The sequence below is a fragment of the Primulina huaijiensis genome, chromosome 7, assembly GCF_012295235.1.
Source record: "Primulina huaijiensis isolate GDHJ02 chromosome 7, ASM1229523v2, whole genome shotgun sequence".
NCBI lineage: Eukaryota > Viridiplantae > Streptophyta > Magnoliopsida > Lamiales > Gesneriaceae > Primulina > Primulina huaijiensis.
The window spans coordinates 16585815-16593492 of record NC_133312.1 but is presented as its reverse complement, the minus strand read 5'-3'; positions in this window follow the sequence as shown (position 1 = coordinate 16593492).

Genomic DNA, 7678 nt, shown 5'->3' with positions numbered 1-7678 from the left:
CTTTCCTCATACGACAGATTTGGAGCCAACTACAACGGCTCAAAGCTCAAGACATACGAAAGATTCGCTATGTACTTCCTCAGCATCAAAACGTGGAACACATTGTGTACACCGGCCAGATTCGGCGGTAGAGCTACACGATAAGCTAGTTTCCCAACTCTGTCAAGAATCTTGAACGGTCCAATAAACCTCGGCCTAAGCTTGCCTCTTTTCCCAAATCTCATGACACCCTTCATAGGTGCTATCTTTACGAAAACATTATCATCTACGGCAAACTCAAGATCCCTATTTCTCTTGTCAGCATAACTCTTTTGACGACTCTGGCGGTCTTCATCCTATCTCGAATCTTGACCACCACATTTGAAGTCTGCTGAATAATATCTGGACCAAGGTCTGATCTCTCACCGACTTCATCTCAATGAATCGGCGATCTGCACTTCCTTCCATACAGTGCCTCGTAGGGAGCCATACCTATAGATTATTGGAAACTGTTGTTGTAAGTAAACTCCACTAAAGGTAGTTTCGATTCCCAACTCCCATGGAAATCGATCACACAAGCTCGCAACAAGTCTTCCAAAATCTAAATCACACATTCAGACTGGCCATCTGTCTGAGGGTAGAATGTCGTACTGAATAGCAACTTCGTGCTCATGGCTGCATGTAAACCCTTCCAAAAGAACGATGTGAACCTCGATTCCCTGTCGGACACAATAGAAACTAGGATTCCGTGTAATCGGACTATCTCCCTGATATAGAGCTATGCATAATGAGTCATGGAGAAAGTCGTCTTCACTGGCAAGAAATGTGCCGACTTAGTAAGTTGATCCACTATAACCGAAATGGCATTGGATCCTCTGACTGACCTCGGCAAACCAACAACGAAGTCCATGGTGATATTCTCCCATTTCCACTCGGGGATAGGGAGCGGCTTAAGCATTATTGTTGGCCTCTGATGTTCTACTTTCACTTGCTGACAAGTGAGACATTCAGATACAAATCGGCGGATGTCCCTCTTTATCCCTGGCCACTAATACAGAATCTGCAAATCCTTGTACATCTTGATACCTCCTCGATGGATGGAATACGGAGATGCATGTGCTTTTGTCAGAATATCCTCTCTGATCGAATCAACACTAGGCACCCATACTCTCTCTCTGTATCTCACAATACCATCAGACACTGTGTAGAGTACACTGCCTTTGGCCTCATTCTTCAATCTCCATTTCTGTAACTGCTCATCCAAAGGCTGACTTCTACGGATTCGATCTAACAAAGAAGACTGGACTGTCAGATTAGACAGCTTAGGAGCTCTGCCCTTAGGATAAACTTCTAGGCCAAACTTCTGAATCTCTGACTGAAGAGATCTCTGCACTGACAACTGAGCTACGATGGCTAATTTTCTGCTCAAAACATCTGCCACAACATTAGCTTTCTCTGGATGGTAGCTAACCTCACAATCGTAGTCTTTCACTAACTCCAACCACCGTCTTTGTCTCATATTCAACTCTTTCTGCGTGAAAAAATACTCGAGACTTTCGTGATCGGTAAGTATCTGGCATTTCTCGCCGTACAAATAATGTCTCCAAATCTTCAGCGCAAAGACAACAGCTGCTAACTCGAGATCATGAGTCGGGTAGTTCTTCTGATGCACCTTCAACTGTCTGGAGGCATAAGCTATAATCCGACCATGCTACATAAAAACTGAGCCTAAACCAAGCTTAGAAGCAACGGTGTATAGCAAAAAATCGCCTTGCCCTGCTGGTATGGCTAACACCGGCGCTGTGATAAGAGTTTGCTTCAAAGTATCAAAACTCTTCTGACACTCATCACTCCAAATGAATTTAGCATTCTTCTTGGTCAATGAAGTGAGCGGCACTACTATCGAAGAAAATCCCTGCATAAATTTCCTGTAGTAGCCTGCTAAGCCTAGGAAATTACGGATCTCTGGTGCATTCTTCGGCTCAATCCACTCTTTAACTGCTGCCACCTTGGCTAGGTCCACCTCAATGCCACTTCTAAAAATTATATGACCCAAAAACGCTATCCCTCCAACCAAAATTCGCACTTACTAAATTTTCAAACAACTTGCGGCTCTGCTAGACTTGCAAAACTGTACCCAAATGCTGTCTGTGCTCCTCATGGCTCTTCGAGTAGATAAGAATGTCGTCAATGAAGACTATGACGAACTGATCTACGTAAGACTGAAATACTCGATTCATGATGTCCATAAAAATTGTTGGAGCATTCGTCAGTCCAAACGACATCACTAAGAACTCGTAATGCCCATATCTGGTTCTGAAGGCTGTCTTATGCACATCTGCATTTTTACCTTCAGCTGATGATACCCTGATAGAAGGTCTATCTTAGAGAACAATGTAGCTCCCTGCAACTGATCGAACAAGTCATCGATCCTTGGAAGTGGGTTTTGTTCTCGATCGTTACCTTGTACAGTTCTCGGTAATCGATACACAACCTCATGCTCTCATATTTCTTCTTTACGAAGAGCACTGGTGCGCCCCATGGTGAGAAACTAGAGCGGATGAATTCCTTGTCAAGAAGCTCTTGAATCTGCTGTTTGAGCTCTAACATCTCAGCTGGAGCTAGATGGTACGGTGCCTTAGAGATTGGCACTGTGCCTGGCACAAGTTCGATATCAAATTCAACCTCTCTCTCTGGTGGGAGCCCTGTGACGTCATCAAGAAAAACGTCAGGAAAATCTCTGACTATTGGTACATCAGATATCAACGGAGTGGGCACGTCAGGTATGGAAGTAACGCTGGCCAAGAAAGCCTGACACCCCTTGTAAATAAGTCTTCGTGCCTGCATGCAAGAGATCATGCGAGGGAAACTACTCCATCTATCTGGCTCAAAAAAAAACTGCTCCATGCCCAACGGTCTTACTAGCACTGACCTTTTCTGAAAGTCAATAAGAACCTTGTTCTTCATCAGCCAGTCCATTCCCAAAATGATATCAAATTCTGGCATTGGCAACATAAGCATGTCGGCATGCACTAGGTGGCCCTGCAGTTCAAGGTCAATATCTCTGACCACGCTAGTAGCTGATAACTCTTCCCCTGACGAGACTGTCACTGAATAGCTCATGTCGAGTCCAATAGATTTGACGTCCAGGTGATTAGCGAATGTCTCCGAGATTAAAGATTGTGTGGCCCCTGAATCTATCAGGGTCTTCATAGCAACTCTTTTTATGAAAATATTTCCTAAGAGACGTTAGCACAACACACAAAAATTACATCCCAATATACTAATCTTAAACTCATGCATAACAGAAAGTCTCTACACAAATTCACCAAAGTACAAACTAGCACGCTAATAATCCCAAAACAATTACCGAAACATGCATAGCAAAATAATGTGGTGCTGAATTAAATAGGTTACCAGTCAACAGGGTCGTGTCTGGGTTCGCCTCCTCTGCCTGCATGGCGAACACTCTCCCCTGGGTCGGCTGCCTCTACTATGGGCAGTCCTTCAGCACATGATCGCTGGCTCTGCATTTGAAGCATTTGTCTAATCCCCACAAACACTGTCCTGAGTGCTGGCGATGGCACTTCGTGCATACTGGGTACTCACCGGGCTTCTGTGGAGCCTTCTGTTGAGGGATAAGACCCTTGCCTTTCGGCGGTCCTTGAAATGGCTTCTTCCCCTGCTGCCCTTGGAAAGGTCTCTTGAACTGGGGTTGCTGCTGCTGCTGATGATGATGATGATGAGGTGCCTGATAGGGCCTCTTGCCCTGTCTATCGCTCTCGATGTCTCTTTGGTCCTGCTCCGCCGCCAATGCTCTAGACACTGCCACGACATAAGTAATAGGACCCATAACTCGAACATCACGACGCAAGATTTGCTGCAACCCATCCATAAAATGTCTCAGCTTCTCCCGGGCATCATTAGCAATCAAGGACACAAAGTGACACCCCCTCTCAAACTTTCTGATGAAATCTGCCACGCTGCTGTCTCCTTGTCGCAACGACATGTTTGCAAGTTCACTGACACTGATGCGCTTTCCCACCATAGTCTGACATCTCTGGTCAGAAAGAATGTGGCACACCTGATCCTGTTTTCATCTTGCAGCTCCATAAACACAAAGATTACCTTGATGGACTTAATTCATCCCTCCGCTATCATCGGATCAGTAGTCCCCGAGAACTCCTTCGAATCCATCTTCTTAAACCTCTCATACACAACCTCAGGTCTGGGCCTCGGCCCTGTGTCCACTGCAGCCTTGTTCCCCTCAAACTGCACGAAAAACTGAGTCATCCCTGCAAGCATCTGAGCCTGCATGTCTGGGGGTGGACTAAGAGGAGTGGCCCTCTCATCATTCTGAGACTCTCTATCCTCCTCTCCTGCTCTACGCACGATCCTACGTCTGGGAGACATTCTGTTCCAATATTTACCCAACACGTAAACCCAATATGCATGAACATAATAATTATATCATAAGATGCACGAAATTTTGAACTTAAAACATGTACATGCTGAAATCATGACTTTGTGCTAAACACAAGAATGAATTTAAAACTTTAAAACTTACAGACTTGATGTGTGACTTCGTGAGCTTCTCGCAACTGACAGTAAGCATAACCATTTACAAGAACACCGCTCTGATATCAACTGTAACGTACCGTACTTTTTAACTACTTTAAAAATTTTCATAAAAAAATAGTAGTCATTCAAAATGCGATAAAAGTACGTCCAAAAATATTTGAAGTAAAACAACTACAATCAAGTTTGTAAAAATTACCTGTTTAAACATCGTAAAGAAAACTCGTGAAAATCAGAGTATTTGAAACAGCATTCATAAAATTCTTAAAACATGGGCGGTCCTCGGGTTTATCCTCCTGCGCAGCCCAAGCTAGCTCATTGGTCCCCACCTCTCGTCTCCTCATCCTCATCCTCACCCGCATCGATCAAGTCTTGCAAGTCTAAATACTCAACACGTATAAACTGAGCATAACAAGTAATACATAATAAAATCACATGCATCTTTAAAGTAGAGCGTACATACTTGAATCTTGAACGTAATAACATAAACATAGATGTGTCATCATCATAAAATTTTTCATAAACATACTTGCATCATGCATACTAGAACATGCATAACTTCATAATTTTGCGTAGAGATATGTTTCAAAGCAAGTGACTCATACATAAATGTGCCTGATCTGACTAAACCACAGTGCTGGGCTGGTAGGGATGTCCACTACCTCATACATGAGTTCTCCGGTCATGCTTTACTCGGTGGATTGGTCCCTGGTCATGCTTTACCGTTTTCCAATCTTGATATAAACCTGGTCATGCTTTACAGATGTGGAAAGGTCATCGGCCACGTCCACCAGCTTCTAAACCCGTTCATAGTTGGTCACAAGACATTTAGCATACCTCAAAAATAAAATATTTTCTTTTGCACGTCGAACATACTTACATGGTGTTGAGGGATTCATTGGGTCTCGCTTGGGGCCACTGCTGCACATACTAATACAATTACACGCACTAATTTTTTTATAACTTGGACGTACTAGTCATGCTCACCACCCAAAATGACACATTACTTATGACGCTCTAAATCACACGGGACTTGAACTCGTTTAATCATTATACTAACCCACGACATCGAACCCCAAACAATCTCTATATGAAGTGTGAACATTTCCCCAAACATGGAAGACATGGACCTAAAAATAATGGTTTACAAAGTCATGGACAAGCGTTGCGCTGCGACAGTGCCTAGCGCCGCGGCGCAGACACGGCCGTAGGACTAGCGCTACGGCGCCACAAGGGCAGCGCCACGGCGCTAGGCTTGCGCAGAACGGGCGCTGCGGCGCTCCCTGGCGAGCGCTGCGACTCTAATCCTGCGCACAACCAACCAAAATAACACATTTTGATGCAATTTTAAAATTCACGCTCAAACGACTCAAACCGATGCAACGAGACTCAACCTAGGATGCTATGGCAATGTTCCAAACTCACACAATGCCCCCAAAACAACGACGCACCACAAACAACGCAACACAACTCGTGAACACGACCTTTTGACACCAAAGCTTTTCCTATGACTTCTAATGTAACCAAATGCCTATCGACAAGAAACGAAGCACCAAAAATCGAACCCACATCATACTTAATATACCTAAATGCAGCAGCGATCACCCGTCGGCCTCTGACAAAGCCTGCAACAATAAAACGTCATAAACACGTCAAGAACGCATTTTCCTAAAATCACGGTTTGAGCAGTCCCACGAAAACAATCATAACTAACTCGTTTCTTGTCCAAAAATTACGAATTTACTAGTAAATCGAAGGTATCAAAAAGTACTATGTTTTTTATGTTGAAAACTTTTCCAAAAAGTCAACCGAATTTTCACAGAAATCGAAATAACAGCAGACACGTTTTTAGATCTAAAAATTTTGATCCAAAAATCATTCAAACGTTTTTGCTCAAACTTTCTCACAACATACATGGATTTTTACGCATAATAAACAACTCAACACATATTATAACGATATCGATGCAGAAACAATAGATTATACATGCCTTTGATCTTTAAAAATACAGAAACGACGATACCGAAGCGAGAACGATGCGAGGGTTGATACGGGACGAACGTGGCACGATTTTATTGCTACAAAAAGAGTGAAGTTGCTGGAAAAATCGAAGAGGGAGGTGGTGGTGGCTGCTGAAAAGAATTAGCTCAAGAACCCTACCTCAACTCCCAAAGTTAACGTGTATAAGTGTGTGTGTATAACGTGTGTGTAGGAGTGTGTGTGCATGTGTTTTAAATTTATTTTAGGGGAAAATTGCTTAATTAAACAATTAAAATGGTAATTAAAAATGTTAATCTCCACTAACTAAACAAAATCCCCTAGTTTAAAATAAAATGTACAAGTGTTAAACCTTTAAAAGTTTATAAAACTTAAAATCACCTAATAAATTAGGTTAGACTTTAAAATACTAAAAATTAATAAATCATTTAAAATGTCCTAATCCTAACTTAAAATAAAATACAATATTTTAAAATCGCCAAAATCGTCGCGGGTCTCTTTTTCTCGATCCAGCATCGAATAATCGGCTGAAACATGAAACTCAAGAAAACCTTTTAACGTGCATCGCATAAACCTAAATAATTAAAATAATGAAATTTCATAAATCGTGCATCACTCAAATCATTTTAAAATTAAATAAATAAGTTAACAATTTAAATGTATGCATTGATTTTACGTGTATTGAATTTTGGGTTCTACAATTACATTGCATTTCAATTACTTCAGACATGCTTTCAAATTTATAACTAATCTCGAATCAACAAATGAATCAAGGATTTTCATATCAACTAGAAACGAATATATCATGCCGATCGAATTTTAAACGATAACATAACATTTTTATAGCATACTTAAGCACACTCAACAAAAAACAAGTATGTTAAATAATATATACAAAAATCCACTTACAAGTTTCTACATCATAAGAAAATCGTAGAAGAATGCTCTTCTTCGAGGTGTTACGAACTTGGGCAGGAATTGGCTCGAAATGGACAACACTTCTCTGCTAGACTTCTTGCTTGAATAACACAACCTTTGGCTTGAAAATGTGAATGAATTTCGATATCTAAACAGTTCTCACTCACTCAGAAATTTATGGAGTGTTTTTTTTGTGTGTGTCTTA